This window comes from Bubalus kerabau, chromosome X, assembly GCF_029407905.1.
Source record: "Bubalus kerabau isolate K-KA32 ecotype Philippines breed swamp buffalo chromosome X, PCC_UOA_SB_1v2, whole genome shotgun sequence".
NCBI classification, from domain to species: domain Eukaryota; kingdom Metazoa; phylum Chordata; class Mammalia; order Artiodactyla; family Bovidae; genus Bubalus; species Bubalus kerabau.
Window position 1 is genome coordinate 8,880,500 of NC_073647.1, and position 16,748 is coordinate 8,897,247.

Consider the following 16,748-nt stretch of genomic DNA (forward strand, 5'->3'; position numbering starts at 1 on the left):
GATCTCCTTCAGAATGGACTGGTTGGATCTCCTTGCAGTCCAAGGGACTCTCAAGAGTCTTTTCCAACACCACAGTTCAAAAGCATGAATTCCTCGGCGCTCAGCTTTCTTCACAGTTCAAATCTCACATCCATACATAACCACTGGAAAAACCATAGCCTTGACTAGATGGACCTTTGTTGGCAAAGTAATGCCTCTGTTTTTCAATATGCTATCTAGGTTGGTCATAACTTTCCTTCCAAGGAGTAAGCGTCTTTACTTTCATGGCTGCAATCACCATCTGTAGTGATTTTGGAGCCCCAAAAATAAAGTCTGACACTGTTTCCACTGTTTCCCCATCTATTTGCCATGAAGTGATGGGACCAGATGCCATGATCTTCGTTTTCTGAATCTTGAGCTTTAAGCCAACTTTTTCACTTTCCTCTTTCACTTTCATCAAGAGGCTTTTGAGTTCCTCTTCACTTTCTGCCATAAGGGTGGTGTCATCTGCATATCTGAGGTTATTGATATTTCTCCTCGCAATCTTGATTCCAGCTTGTGCTTCTTCCAGCCCAGCGTTCCTCATGATGTATTCTGCATATAAGTTAAATAAGCAGGGTGACAGTATACAGCCTTGATGTACTCCTTTTCCTATTTGGAACCAGTCTGTTGTTCCATGTCCAGTTCTAACTGTTGCTTCCTGACCTGCATATAGGTTTCTCAAGAGTCAGGTCAGGTGGTCCAGTATTCCCATCTCTTTCAGAATTTTCCACAGTTTATTGTGATCCACACAGTCAAAGGCTTTGGCATAGTCAATAAAGCAGAACTAGATGTTTTTCTGAAACTCTCTTGCTTTTCTGATGATCCAGTGGATGTTGGCAATTTGATCTCTGGTTCCTCTGCCTTTTCTAAAACCAGCTTCAACATCTGGAAGTTCACAGTTCACGTATTGCTGAAGCCTGGCTTGGAGAATTTTGAGCATTACTTTACTAGCATGTGAGATGAGTGCAATTGTGCAGTAGTTTGAGCATTCTTTGGCATTGCCTTTCTTTGGGATTGGAATGAAAACTGACCTTTTCCAGTCCTGTGGCCACTGCTGAGTTTTCCAAATTTGCTGGCATATTGAGCGCAGCACTTACACAGCAGCATCTTTCAGGATTTGAAACAGCTCAACTGGAATTCCATCACCTCCACTAGCTTTGTTCGTAGTGATGCTTTCTAAGGCCCACTTGACTTCACATTCCAGGATGTCTGGCTCCTGGAATGTGAGTGATCACACCATCGTGATTACCTTGGTCATGAAGATCTTTTTTGTACAGTTCTTCTGTGTATTCTTGCCACCTCTTCTTAATATCTTCTGCTTCTGTTAGGTCCATACAATTTCTGTCCTTTATCGAGCCCATCTTTGCATGAAATGTTCCCTTGGTATCTCTAATTTTCTTGAAGAGATCTCTAGTCTTTCCCATTCTGTTGTTTTCCTCTATTTCTTTGCATTGATTGCTGAGGAAGGCTTTCTTATCTCTTCTTGCTATTCTTTGGAACTCTGCATTCTGATGCTTATATCTTTCCTTTTTTCCTTTGCTTTTCACTTCTCTTCTTTTCACAGCTATTTGTAAGGCCTCCTGAAACAGCCATTTTGCTTTTTTGCATTTCTTTTCCATGGGAATGGTCTTGATCCCTGTCTCCTGTACAATGTCACGAACCTCCATCCACAGTTCATCAGGCACTCTATCTATCAGATCTAGTCCCTTAAATCTATTTCTCACTTCTACTGTATAATCATAAGGGATTTGATTTAGGTCATACCTGAATGGTCTAGTGGTTTTCCCTACTTTCTTCAATTTAAGAAGAGCAAGAAAAGCACTAAATTCATTAACTTCAGATGTCTAGTTTTCTTTAACAGTACTCTTTTGATGTTCTAACTACCTGTTTTTCATTGCAAAACTATTTATTTATCCTGGCTCCTCCTTTACCTCTTTGAAGCTGTCCCTCAGAGCTATCTGAGAGGCTGTATTCTGGATTTAAGTCCTCAGAAATTCCTTCAAATAAAATATAATCCTCAACTTATAGGTTGTGCATTTTTTTTCAGTTGATGGGGGTGGCAAATTTCTGGGAGATAGTGCTGATCAAACTTGGTGACAGATTCATTAGGGAGGTACAGGATGGGAGAGGGCAGTGGTGTGGTGCCTTCTAATCTTCACAGCTACCCTATGATGGAGGTGTACTATTTCCCCGCTTTTGCAAATAAGGAAACAGACTTCTCACTGCTTCAGCGTTAGGTCTACAGTCTTCATGGGCTTCCCTAGTGATTCAGCAGTAAAGAACCTGTAACTGGGAAAGGTTAATTTTGAATTTACACTGGATCTGCTTCTGTGACTTTAACCCGTTTTTGTTGTTATAAGCATACATAATGGCCTGCTTCACATCTACTTCTGCTTCATTGACTACGCTAAGGCCTTTGACTGTATGGATCACAACAAACTGGAAAATTCTTCAAGAGATGGGAATGAAGGAGGAAACAGAACAGGCTCTATCTTGAAAGCAGGACTCCAGCTTGGGCTGGACTGTGGACTTTGAGTTTTATGCCCAGTATCTATGGAAACTTACCAACTGGGAAACCAGACCTCCCGGAATGAAGAGCCCCACGGCTCTTCCTTCGCTAAAAGAATACCCTAATTATCTGTGTAACCGAATAGAATCATACATTTTATTATGCTTATTGGGGTATGACCACAGGCCTATTGATAATTGTCCACTGTTAACTACCTAGGCTTAAGGCATATGAATCATGGGTTAACCTTGATTGTCAGGGAATTTGGGGAGGTGGGTTTGTGCATGTACACTTAGGGTATATAAGGTTTTCACAAAAACTGGTTGGGGTCCTTGGCTAAGAGGAGACTCTACCTTGGGACCGCTGGTGTAATAAACTGCACTCGACTATTTGCATTGTCCTTCTGAGTGAGTTTGTTTCCTGGAACGCGTGGCTACAACAGGAATACCAGACCACCTGACCTGCCTCCTGAGAAATCTGTATGCAAGTCAAGAAGTGACAGTTAGAACCTGACATGGAACAACGGACTGGTTCCAAATTGGGAAAGGCGTACGTCAAGGCTGTAAGGTATAGTTCAGGCCGAGGCAGAAAATGGAAAGACGACCTCAAAGAAGTAGGTTACCTTTATTCAGGCAAGGAGGGGTGACAGTCGGCCTACGACCAGGCTGAGCGTGGAGAGGGATCAGGGAGGCTCCATATTTATAGGGAGGTTTGTGGAAGTGATAAGGGAAACGTTAATCAGGCGGGATGTTTTGGGTATTCTTTAGTTGAGACGCCATTTGTAGTTGGGCAGGGGGTGACAAGTCTTCTGGGCAGGTGTAGAGGGTGGAAGGTTTCTGGACAGGGGGTGATAAGTCCCAGATAGATGCAACCGGCCTGGAGCATCAGGGTGGGACCTAAAGTTCTGTTTTGTTTTCTCCGAAGTTAGATGATTCAGCAAGGGCCTTTGAGACTGTTGTTTTCTTTTCTAGGCCCAAAAGACTCCTTCATTCCAGACCCTGAAATCATTAAAAAAAAATGGGAAAAAGGGCACCGTATCTCTCTGGCTACTTCCTGCTGGATAGGGGCGATGATTTTGGGTCTGGAATGGAGGATCATCCTAGGGCCGAGGGTCTCCTTTTTCTAAGCTTGGGGTGAGGCTCTCGAGAAGAAGAATGGTCTTGATGTGATCTTGAGAGATGGCCCGAATCCGTTCTTGGAGAAACCTTTGAAAGAGATTGAAGAGACAGGGTCTAAATAAGAGGAATAAATAAATAAGAGGAATAGAATGATAAGCACCAGTGGTCCCAGGAAAGGGAGCAACCAAGGGAGGACCTGTTGGAACAGGTTTTGGGGACTGTAAAGGTTTTGTAACTCTTTTCTGTGGCATTCAATTCTGTCTCTAAGTTCTTTGACTCTTTTCTGAACTATGCCCGTTTCAAAGGCTGGTCCCTCCCTTTTCTGCGGTGAGAAGGTCCAGGACTCGCCTATTTTGTAGGGCCACAGAAGCTAATGAGTTAATTTGTCTTTGGATTGAAACGAAGGACTCCACTAGCTGCTCCATGTCTTCATTAAGTTCCTGGGACCACTTGTAGTAGAAATGGGCAGAGGTCGAGATGCCTCCAATCCCGGTGCCTAGGGCTGCTGCTCTGCCAGTCCCAATTAGGAGGGGGCCTATGACAGCTCGTCTTTTCCTGTGGGAAAGTTCCCCTTGGGGGTAGACTATTTGTTCTACCTCTTCTTCTTTGAGGAATGTTAGGCCTGGGGTCAGGAAGACCAAGATGCAAGGTCCAGGGGGTTCCAAGGGGAGACATGAATATGCATAGGTCCCACAGAGAATGAAGATTTCCAGATTGATGCAATTATTTGTGTTGTTCCAGAGAACCCAAGTGGAACAGAAGGAGGGAGTGGAGTTTGTAAGACCAATGTAGTTGGGACTAGAGTAGTTAATACAGGTTAGGTTTGAAGAGGCTGAGAGAAGGACACTGTCAGAGTGGCCCAATGAGTTGTGTAGTTTTTTATTGGGGAGGGGAGGTATAGTTGCCCTGTAACAGCCAGGTTGAAGGTAAAGGAATTTCTATGTGCGGTGAGGGAGACAGTGACATGCATATCCAACACTGGGATGTGCGTTGTGTGCACTGGAAGAATTGGAAGGAAGAGTTGAGAAGGCAGGTAAGGTGTTGGTTGCCAGAGGGAGGGTTTAGGAGAGGCTGTAATTGGGAAAGGAGGTCTAGGCGTTTATAAGGCTCAGGGGTCGCCTGTAACCGGGAAATTATGTTCTTTATGGCTTGTTCTTGTTTCTTTTCCTGATTTTGATCTAGTACCCCACTCCCGTCTGAGTACCCCCAGTGGGTAGTGGGATAGAAACATGTTTCTTCCATTTGGCTTATGGCAGGTATTCACGAAACTCCCTCTCTTTTATACTTTAACAATGAGTAGGGATTTGGACTTCCCGCCCCCAAGGTTCATGGTGCATGGTTTTGGAGCTGTATTATAACATGAGGAATGTACATAGGAATAAATGTCAGAGCAGGGGCAGGGAGTAGCCAGAAGGCTGGGGAGTGCAGCAAGGATAAGGAACAGAGGAGTTATGTGGCTGTTAGTTAGGCAGTGCAGAGGAAATAGCACCCAAGAGTAAAACACAGCTAGCAACGTAGGCGATACCCACGGAAAGACGAAGGCTAGGTGGCCAGTCCTGAGGGGAGACAGTTACTAGGCCTATAGCAAGGATTAAGATTAAGAGTGCAGTTATAGTTAGAGAGACCAGTTAGTTAGTTAGGGAGTTAGTTAGGGAGAGGCCAGTCAGGGTGAGGGGAAAAGGCCCCAAGTTGGTGGTGGTTTGAATCTGAGGTGGAACAGTGTTCATTAGGATGTAGAATGATGTAGAGAATGAGAGTAAAGAAATCAATTTCGTCTGGAGTCAGGTTGTAGAAGGTTCCCTGGAGCCACAGTTGAGACAGCAGTGTAGTCTGGTCTTTGAAGAAGGTTCCTGTCGGGGTGCTGGTCCAGAGGTCTTGTAGTAGTTGGGTCAGGAACGGTTGTAGGTTGAAGAGAGTCCAGGTCATTCAGTGTCTTCTTGGACGGTCGACAGAGGTTTTCGCCAGGTGAATTTTAAGGAGGTAGGTCTTGTGAGGGAGACCTGCTAGGGGTCAGTTAAGGAGGGCAGCGCAGGATCAGAGGTGACCTGTTTTAGGCGAGGTAGGTGTATCCGGGAGGTGACCTTCTCAAGTTTAGCTGCCATTGGGGGAAGGAGGATGATTTTGAATGGTCCCTGCTACTTTGGGGTTTATCAGACAGATAGACCATGTCCCCAATTTGTAAAGGGGGCAGGGAGGCTTGGGGGTCAGGGGCAGGCAAGTTGTGGTTGACGTATTTCCAGAGGGCATTGCGGAGTTCTGCCAGCAGAGGGGAGAGTAAGGAGCTTGGTATGGGAGGAGGTTCAGGGGTGAGTCCAGGAGGGAGCATGGGCCTTCCATACATCACCTCAAAGTGGCTCAGCCCCAGGGGCTTTCTGGGCAAAGCCCGTATTCTGAGGAGATCAATTGGCAAAAGTTTAGTCCAATCCAGATGTACTTCGAGGGTTAGTTTGGTAAGCGTTTCTTTGATTATTCTATTCATCCTTTCTACCTTTCCTGAGGACTGGGGACGGTATGGAATGTGAAATTTCCAGGGTATCTGTAAGAATTGGACAAGTTGTTGGGTGACCTTGGATGTAAATTCCGGGCCATTATCAGACTGTAGGGATGAAGGCAGGCCAAACCTGGGGATAATTTCTGTGAGGAGGATTTGGGCCACGGTGTGGGCTCTTTTATTTGTAGTGGGAAATGCTTCTACCCATTCCAAAAAGGTGTCCACAAGGACCAGGAGGTATCTGACTCTCCAGACCGGGGGCATATGAGTAAAGCCTATCTGCCAATCCTGTGCTGGGAGGCTGCCTTGCATTTGATGGGTTGGAAACGATGTTGGTTTAAGGTTGGATTTGGGGTAAGTATGTTGACATGTTTGACAGGAGCGGGTAGGGTTATCTAAATATTGTTGTTCAGCATTGGATATGGGGAAGTGGTTACAGAGGAACTGTTGCAGTGTCTTGGATGAGGGATGAAAAAATGAATATAGATAACAGAGGATTTCTCTGGTGGTGGGAGGGTTGGGTGGAGTCAGAGCTCAGATGACAGGGGACTGGAGGGAAGGATGGGACAGGGCTATCTCCTTTGCCTTCTGGTCTGCAGCATTGTTGTAGGCTGATATGAGACTTCCCTTTTGATGTCCCCTACAGTGGAGGATGGCGGCTTTGTTTGGTAAGAGTGCTGCCTCTAGAAGTTTGTGGATCAGGTCTGAATTAATAATGGGGGATCCCTTTTGGGTTAGAAAACCTCTTTCTCTCCATATTAGGATGTTTGAGTGAAGTATGTTATAGGCATATTTGAAGTCTGTGTGGATGTTAACCCTTAGATTTTTAGCCAGAGTTAAAGCTTTGGTGAGAGCTATCAGTTCTGCCTGTTGGGAGGTGGTGTGAAGTGGCAAGAAGTGAAGCTTCAGTTGTCTGGGTTCCGTGATTGTGACGAAGGTCCCCCTGGATGATGGCATATCCTGCTGCAAAGGGTGGGGATTTTTGAGAACTGCCATCAATAAACCAGTGTGGGCTGTCTGGGTCTAGGATGGGCTGATCTGTGAAATGTTGGAAGGGGTTTTGGGTAAGATCTACTGTTAGGCTGCAGCTATGCAGGAGGGGGTCTGTTGTAGAGGACATGGGTAATAAGCTGGCAGGGTTAAGGGGAGAGCAGGGGGAGAATGAAAGCTGAGGGTCGAGGAGAAAGGCATGTAGGGCCTGTACCCTGGAAGGGGGAAGGGAGAGGAAAGCCCGATGTGATAGTAAGTCTCAGAAGGTGTGTGGAGAACAGACTGTTAAAGGGGCATGTTAGAGAGTTTATTTGCTTTGGGCACGAGGGCTGCGATAGCAGCCATGGCCTGTATACAGGGAGGCCACCCCTTGGTCACCATGTCAAGCTGTTTTGACAGATAGGCTATGGGAGCCCAGGTGTCTCTGGCCCACTGACATAGAAGTCCCAGGGCCTGTCCTTGGTTGCAATGTGCAAAGAGAAAGAATGGTCTGGTGTGATCTGGCAGGTGGAGAGTTGGCACTCGGAGGAGGCTCTGAGTGAGCTGGCAAAGAGGATTGGCCAGTGAGGAGGGGTTAAAGAGGGGCTCATCCAGACATCCTTTAGTTGCCTCATAGAGCGGCTTTGCAAGGGGGGAGAAGTTAGGGATCCAGATATGGAAAAAGTTTAGGAGGCCAGGATAGACAGGAGCTCCCTTTTCGTTTTTGGAAGTGGACAGTTAATTAAGGCCTGGATTCTATCTGGGGGAATAGTTTTTGTTGATGGGATATGGAGAGCCCCAGGTAGGTGACATTTGTCTGGGCTATTTGGGCCTTAGATTGGGACACCCGATTACCCCAGGATCCCAGGGCCCCAAGGAGTTTGGCAGTATGTTGGAGGCAGAGTTTTTGGGTTGGGCTACAAAGGAGGAGGTCATCCACATATTGGAAAAGATGACTCGGGGCTAGGTCGAGTGTCTGTAGGTCCTTTTGTAAAGCCTGTCCAAAAAAGTGGGGACTGTCTCTGAACCCCTGGGGGAGAACTGTCCATGTTAGTTGTTGGGAAACGTGAGTCTCGGGGTCTTGCCAGGTGAAGGCGAAAAGGGGTTGGGAGAGGGGGTGGAGGGGGATGGTGAAAAAGGCATCTTTGAGATCTAATACTGTGAAGTGGGTTGCAGTCGGGGGTATGGTGGACAGAAGGGTGTAAGGGTTAGGGACTACTGGGAATGTCGATGTGATGGCCTCATTGACTTTTCGCAGATCCTGGACCAGTCTCCAAGAGTTTAGTCCCTCCCTTACTGCCAGAATGTTGTGTGGTGAATGGGTAGGAATTAGGACAGAGGCTTGAAGAAGACGGTCTCTGATAGGCTTAAGTCCCTTGTGGGTCTCCGGGGTGAGAGAGTACTGTTGTTGGGTGATTATAGTCAAGGGGTCTTTTAGGGTAATGTGGACTGGGGGATGATGTTTGGCTATGGATGGGTGATCAGTGTCCCAGACTTGGGGGTCTAAGGCAGGTAGATCCAAGGGAAGGTCAGGGGTGAGGGATAGGGATGGTCCAAGTGCCATCTGCATGCAGAATATAGAGACTGTATCGAGGGGGGTATGGCAATAAAGACCCCTAATTTAGATAACAAAACTCTCCCTAGGAGTGCCATTGGGCACTGAGGCATTATGAAGAATGAATGTATAAGGGTCGATTTTCCAAATTGACAGAGTAATGGAGGGCTGATTTTTGGCCTTAGGGGAACTCCAGAGACCCCCTTGATTGTGAGGTCTGAGTCTTGAGTTGGGCCAGAGTATGAAGTTAAGAGTGAGAAAGTGGCTCCAGTGTCTACTATAAAAGAGGTATTTTTTCCAGCCACTACCCCGTCTACCCTAAGTTCTGAGCTCGTGTTCGGGACACGGGCCAGGGGGCTGGAACCCGGGCCCCATCATTGGAACAACTCTCGTAGGGTTGGGCTGGAGTTCTGGGGAGAAGTGGGGATTTCCCAAGAGGTGCCAGGGCATCCCTGTGGACATTCCACTCTCCAGGTCTGGGAGATGGGGACCTCCACAGGGGTGCCAGGGCATCCCTGGGGACAGTCCATCTTCCAGTGACCCCACTGGCCACAGGTTGGGCATGCTTTTGTTGGGGGCCGCAGGTTTGGGCATGCCTTTGCCCAGTGTCCTGACTGGTTGCATCGGAAGCAGGGTCGCGGGGGGGGGGGGGGTCTTAAGCCCCGTTCTGGGATGACTTGGGCCAGCCTGATCTCCTCCCTTAATTGCTGCCGCCAAAAAGGCATATTTAGCTTTTCTCTCACGCTCTTTTTCTCTTTTAGCCTCCTCCTCGCTATTATTGAACACCTTGAAGGCTACTTCTAGAAGGTCTCTTTGAGGGGGAGGGGGCGGTCTCAGGGCCCTTTTCTAGTTGTGAAGCTTGCGTCTGATGTCAGGGGCGGACTGGCTGATGAATTGAACGTGAAGGTAGAGTAACCCAGCAGGGGTGGTGATATCTAGGTTGGTATACTTCTGGACTGCCTCTGTGAGGCATGTCAAGAATAAGGCTGGATTTTCATCTGCCCCTTGGGTGATTTCGCTGACTTTATCATAATTGACATGGATATGAGTATTTTTCTGCATTCCTTCTAGAATGCAGGTAATCATATGATTGAGTCTCCTGAAACCTGTGTCACTGGGCTGGTAAGTCCAGTGGGGATCTAACTGAGGCACTGCCTCATCAGCAACTGGGCTATCCTGGTCTTGGTTATGTAAGTGATCAGCATGGGCTTTTGCCACTTGTCAGATACGGTCTTTTTCATCAGGGGTGAGAGTGGCATTTAGGATATAATATACGTCACTCCATGTGAGGTTATAGGCCTGGGAGAGTCTCAGGAATTCTTTTCTGTATCTGGTAGGATTTTCAGAAAAATGATCCTAACTTTTCTTCTATCTGGCTCATATCTGACAATGAAAATGGCACATGGACTCTGGTGGGGCCCTCTGGTCCTGCCACCTCTCTCAGGGGAACATGTGTTGGGTATGTGACCGTGTGGCAATTGGGGAGGGAAGGGGGGAGGGGGAGTCCGGGAGATGGGGTAGCGGGTGGAGGGGGAGTCAGGAGAGGTTTCCGGGCCAGTAGGTGAGTTGGATGAAGGGGACGGAGCGGTTTGGCGGGGTAGCCGGTAGGGAGGGGGCTCGTCTGCAGGGTCGAACTCCAGGGGTGCGCAAGGTCGAGGTCTGTGGTTAGTTGAGGAAGAAGAGCCCTTTTGCTTGGGAGGCAAGGTGCATAGAAGGACCTCGTGGGTGGAGCAGGCCTTGCATAGGGAGGGCCTGCTCCGAAGGGCCCAAAAGGCTTGTGCATAGGGGACCTCCGACCACTTGCCATTCCGTTTAAGGAAGTTGGTGAGATTTTGAAGAATGTTAAAGTCAAATGTGCTGGCTTCAGGCCAGCGGTCTTGATTGTCTAATTGGTATTGAGGCCAAATCTGTGTACAGAGTTGTTTTAAACTGTTAGCTTTGAGTTCTGTGAGTGAGAGTGGTTTGAGATTTTTGAGAACACAGGTCAGAGGGGAATTTTTTGGGACAGATTGGCCAGACCCCATAATTGAAAGGCAAGCAGAGGCTCCTATTGAGAGCTCGAGTCGTCACCATCACCCGGTCGCAACAGGAGTTATGAGAAGAGAGCTCTGTGTTGAGGTGGAGCGTCCCCCACTGTCGCATACAGAGTGGCCCTGGGCCTGGGGTCCCTGGGACCCGGAGAGGACTGAGTTCTAGGGCGCCTCTAGAGCACTGCCCGGATCTTACCTTAATCTAGGGGCTGGCTTGAGTGGAGTGTTGCATGTAGAGCAGTCGAATGGCAAGAGTTCCCTATTCTGAAGGTCGTCAGAGAGAGAGAGAGGGAGAGGGGATAGAGCCGAGGCCTGGGGGTACGCAAAGCACCAATAAAGCCTTAGCACAAGGTTTGCACCGCTCACGAAGGCCCTGGGCATCCCCGAGGGGAACTTGAGCCCTGGCAGAAAAGTGAGCTCGGAGGATGTTCGGGCTCCCAGACTCCGAGAAAAGGGAAAACAATGAGAGGGAGGGAGAGTGAGAGAGAGTGAGACGAGTGCCTCGCCCCTTCCCGGCATCAAGAATGTAAGGTATAGTTCCGGCCGAGGCAGAAAGAGGAAAGACGACCTCAATCGAAGTAGGTTAACTTTATTCAGGCAATGAGGGGCGACAGTCAGCCTAACGACCAGGCTGAGCGCGGAGAGGGATCAGGGAGGCTCCATATTTATAGGGAGGTTTGTGGAAGCGATAAGGGAAACGTTAATCAGGTGGGATGTTTTGGGTATTCTTTAGTTGAGATGGCATTTGTAGTTGGGCAGGGGGTGATAAGTCTTCTGGGCAGGTGTAGGGGGTGGAAGGTTTCTGGACAGAGGGTGATAAGCCCCAGATAGATGCAGCCGGCCTGGAGCATCAGGGTGGGACCTAAAGTTCTGTTTTGTTTTCTCTGAAGTTAGATGATTCAGCAAGGGCCTTTGAAACTGCTGTTTTCTTTTCTGGCCCAAAAGAGTCCTTCAAAGGCTGTATATTGTCACCCTGCGTATTTAACTTATATGCATAGTACATCTTGAGAAATGCTGGGCTGGATGAAGTGCAAGCTGGAATCAAGATTGCCATGAGAAATATCAATAACCTCAGATATGTAGATGACACCACTCTTATGGCAGAAAGTGAAGAGGAACTAAAGAGCCTCTTGATGAAAGTGAAAGAGGAGAGTGAAAAAGCTGGCTTAAAACTCAACATTCAAAAAATGAAGATCATGGTATCTGGGTCCATCACTTCATGGCAAATAGATGGGGAAACAGTGGCTGACTTTATATTTTGGGGGCTCCAAAATCACTGCAGATAGTGACTGCAGCTATGAAATTAAAAGACGCTTGCTCCTTGGAAGAAAAGCTATGACCAACCTAGACAACATATTAAAAAGCAGAGACATTACATTGCTGACAAAGGTCCATCTAGTCAAATCTTTGGTTTTTCCTGTAATCATATATGGGTATGAGAGTTGGACCATAAAGAAGGATGAGCATCAAAGAATTGATGCTTTTTAACTGTGGTGTTGGAGAAAACTCTTGAGAGTCCCTTGGACTGCAGGGAGATCAAACCAGTCAGTCCTAAAGGAAATCAGTCCTGACTATTTATTGGAAGGACTGATGTTGAAGCTGAAGCTCCAATACTTTGGCCACCTGATGTGAATAGCTGAGTCATCAAAAAAGACCCTGACACTGGGAAAGATTAAAGGCAGGAGAAGGGGATGACAGAGGATGAGATGGTTGGATTGCATCATTGTCTCGATGGACATGAGTTTGAGCAAGCTCCGGGAGTTGGTGATGGACAGGGAAGCCTGGTGTACTGCAGTCCATAAGGTTGCAAAGAGTCAGACACGACTGAGTGACTAAACAACTACAGGGAGATAACCTGACTCCACCTACCTGTGACACTTTTAAATTGTGTGGCAAGTGGCGCAGAGCCTGGTACCCCTCATTTGCTGTTTTGTTGTTGTTCAGTTGCCCAGTCGTGTCAAACTCTTTGTGACCCCATGGACTGTAGCACGCCAGGCCTCCCTGTCCCTCACCATCTCCCGAAGTTTGCCCAAGTTCATGTTCGTTGCATGGGTAATGCCATCCAGACATCTCATCCTATGACGCCTTCTTTTCCTGCCATGAATTTTTCCTAGCATCAGACTTTTCCAAAGAGTCAGTTCTTTGCATCAGATGACTAAAATACTGGAGTTTCAGCTTCAGCATCAGTCCTTCCAACAAATATTCAGGGTTGATTTCCCTTAAGATTGACTGGTTTGATCTCCTTGCAGTCCAAGGGACTCTCAGGAGTCTTCTCCGGCACCACCGTTCGAAGGCATCAATTCTTTGGTGCTCCACCTTCTTTACAATCCAGCTCTCACAATTGTATGTGACCACTGGGAAGACCATAGCCTTGACTATATGGATTTTTGTTGGCAGGGTAATGTCTCTGGTTTTCAACACACTGTCTAGGTTTGCCATAGCTTTCCTGCCCAGCCCAGAAATTCACATTTGGGGAGGCCTAAATCACAGGTAGATGTGACATCTTTGTTGACAGGACAGGAGATATTCCATTTCACACCACCCATGAAATGACTATAAGGAAGTGCAACTAACATATCCGCCCCACCCAAGGCTTGCCATTCTAGGAGATATTTGCAGGAATTAAATGGTCTCTTTACTTTGTTTCCTCACCATGCCCCTATCTCTGATCCATAAAAGAATCTGACATCGAGACCCTGACAAGATGGTTATTTTGAGGTGCTAGCCTGCCATCTTCTTAGTCAGCCAGCTCCCGAATAAAGTCCCTTCCTGGTCTTAACACCTCGTCTTGGATTCATTGACTTATCTTTCCATGAGCAATGTGAGCTTGGACTCTGTAACAAACCTGCTTGCAATGCAGAAGCCACAGGAGATGTGGATTGGATCCCTGGGTGGGAAGATCTCCTGGACAAGGGCACAGCAACCCACTCCAGTTTTCTTGCCTGGAGAATCCCATAGACAGAGGAGCCGGGTGGGCTACAATCCATAGGGTTGCAGAGTTGGTCACGACTGAAGCAACTTAGCATGCATACACTACAGGCTTCATAGGGCCCTCAAGACACTGTATAACCTAGACTTTGCTGTCTTACATGTTGTGGTCTCCCAGCTGCCATTATCTGGAGAATTAGAGGCTCCTAGTCCTCTGTGTACCAGCTACAGTGGCCTTTCAGTTGCTTTCTATACCAGCTTCCTCTAGTCTCAGAGCCCTCTCCTATTGCCCTGAAATACATTTCTCCTCTTCTTTGTCTGGCTCATCCTTGGGGAATGGCCTGACCTATCAGACTGGATTAGACCTTCAGGTTATCTGCTCTCATAGCACTCTAGTTTTTACCCATTACAATTGTGTCTAGTTTCTTGGATTATTTTTGGACTGTCTCCCCTACAAAACTGTAAGCTCCCCAGAAGGGATGTTTTTTGGAGGAGGAGCTGTACCACATGGCATGCCAGGATCTTAGTTCCCTGACCAGGGACTGAACCTGTGCCCTCTGCAGTGGAAGCGTGGAGTCTTAATCACTGGACTGCCAGGGAAGTCCCCATAGACTGGATCTTGTCTGTCTTGCTTATCCCCCTAGTGCCAATGACAAGCACAAGGTGTTACATATTAATACATATTTGTTGAATGAGTGAAGCATATGGAGTTTGTTAGCTGGCCTACTGTTAAACAGTGACAGATCTAAGACTTGAAGTAGAGCTCAAGCTCTCACCACCGTGCAGACCGTCACTGTTCATGTTCACAATAGAAACATATCAAAGGCCATGTAGAAATTGCTAGAGAACTTACAATTGGTTTTCTTTTTCCTCCCCGCCGTCTTTTCCCCTTCCTTCTTTCCTTTATCCCTCCCTTCTTTCTTCCCTGCCTCCCTCCCTGCCTGCCTTCCTGTCTTTCTTTTATAAGATTTGGAAGGGCTGTTAGAGGTCATCTTGCCAACCTGCACATTTCACAAATGACAGAGCTGAAGCTAGACTAAATTGCCTGCCCAAAGGCTACAGTTATTGGCAGACTTAACAGACAACTTTAGCTTTTATGGTGGGCATCATTCTAGCAAAATCAATGGAGATCTAATTTATTTCAATCTTGTTTACCGTTTACCCAATATCTGTTTGGTGTAACCAGGTTAGTCTCATCATTGACCTGGACACATGTTTTTGCTCATTTCTGCCTCAGTAGCATGACCCACACATTGGTCCCTTTGCCTAGGATTTATTCTTTCTTTCCAACCTATATATTAATACCATTGAATTTTATTACGCCTTCAAGCCTCAGCTCAATTTTCACCCCCTTCATGCAGACTTTCCTGCCCATTCTGGCTCATTGTCGTCATACAGCAGTCTGTATTGCTCATTTGGTCTATAATCACACATTAACGTGTATTTTTATTTAAATATTCTCAGGTGTTTTTTCTTCTCCTCAGACTGCCCTTCCCCAAGCTCATCAAAGGCAGGAAACCATACCACATAGTGTGCTTCTTTTCTAATCCTTTCGATTTCTAGAAAAGCATTGGACACATAGTGGACATTCAAAGATTAATTCTTGAATGAATGAATGAATGAATGATGTAAACAAAAAATGAAATGGTAAACTCTGCCATCTGGTGGCTATTGGTCTTTAGTGCTGCCATTTTCACAGCATTTTTCAACGTTAAAATTAGAAAAGTGGCACATGGTAAGGAAGAAAGGTGATGGTGGCAAAGTGGGGAAGGTTTCTTTTTTTTTTCCTCAATGTATCAGCAGCATGGTCACTGAAATGTTTTAGAAGAGAAAAAACCAAAACAAAAGCCAAACTAACTGTACCTAAGGATGGAACATAGAGCTGGGGAATAGTGATTGGATTTCCTCCATGCTTAGAAAGGGACAAGTAACAGCGTCTATCCCAACACGTTCAACAGCCCAGAGTCCTGATCCGATGACCCACCTGCTTATTTAGGGGGTCTGTGAAGAGACCTTCTGTAACAGTCATCTGGTGAAGAGAATTTCTGCCTTGGAGTTAACCATTCTTGGATGCAGTCTGAGTTCTGCTGAGCAACAACCACCTCTCTTGTCTGTCTTCTTATCAGTTAATTTACTGCCCAATTTAGTCCCAGGGCTGTTGTGAGGCTCTGTGATATTACAAGCAGGAAAATTCTTAGGAAAGTTTGAACAAAGTGATATATATCTTTAACATTTCCATAAAAAGAGAAATAATGGTTATACTGTACATTTATATGACACCTAAATGATTGTAAAGTGCCTTTACAGCCATTATTTATTTTCAGTCTAAGGTAGTAGGCAGGCAGGCTTTATTGCTCTCAATTTAAGATGAAGTTCTGAGTAACCGAACACACATCGAGGACCTGTTACATGCCAGGCATGGTGATCAGTGCTTGCTAATTTCAGTTAGAGAAGTTCAGTGAGTTGCCCAAGATCTCCTGTTGTCCTTCGGTCCCGTCTAATTCCTTTCTGGGGCCATTTGCATTTAACTGTACTTTCTCTTTTGTAGAATGAAACACTTTGCTTCCTGTTAAAAGTATTTAAGGTCTCTAAAGCAGGTGCTTTAAGGTCCGCAAAGAGTTGGACACGGCTGAGCGACTGAACTGAAAGCAGGTGCACCCAAAAGCACTTGGTGTGGGTTACTGTCCTCTAGTTAAGGCAGTGGTGCTGAGCCCTGGTTGTAAATTAACATCTCCTGGAGGGTTAAAACAATTAACGGTGTCCTGGCCCCACAACAGAGTAGTTACATTAGAGTCTGAGGGCAAAGCCTGGGAAAAAGTGTCTTTCTCTTTTCTTAAAAAATTTATTTATTTTTGGCTGTGCTGGGTCTTCGTTGCTGCGAGGTCTTTTCTCTAGCTGGGGAGAGCAGGGGTTACTCTTTAGTTGTGGTTCATGGGCTTCTCATTGCAGTGGCTTCTCTTGTTGTGAAGCACAGGTTCAGTAGTAGCAGCTCCTGGGCTCTAGAGAGCAGGCCCAGTAGTTGTGGTGCATGGGCTTAGTTGCCTTGCGGCATGTGGAATCTTCCAGGATCAGGGATTGAACCTGCATCTCCTGCATTGGCAGGAGGATTGTTTACCACTGAGCCACT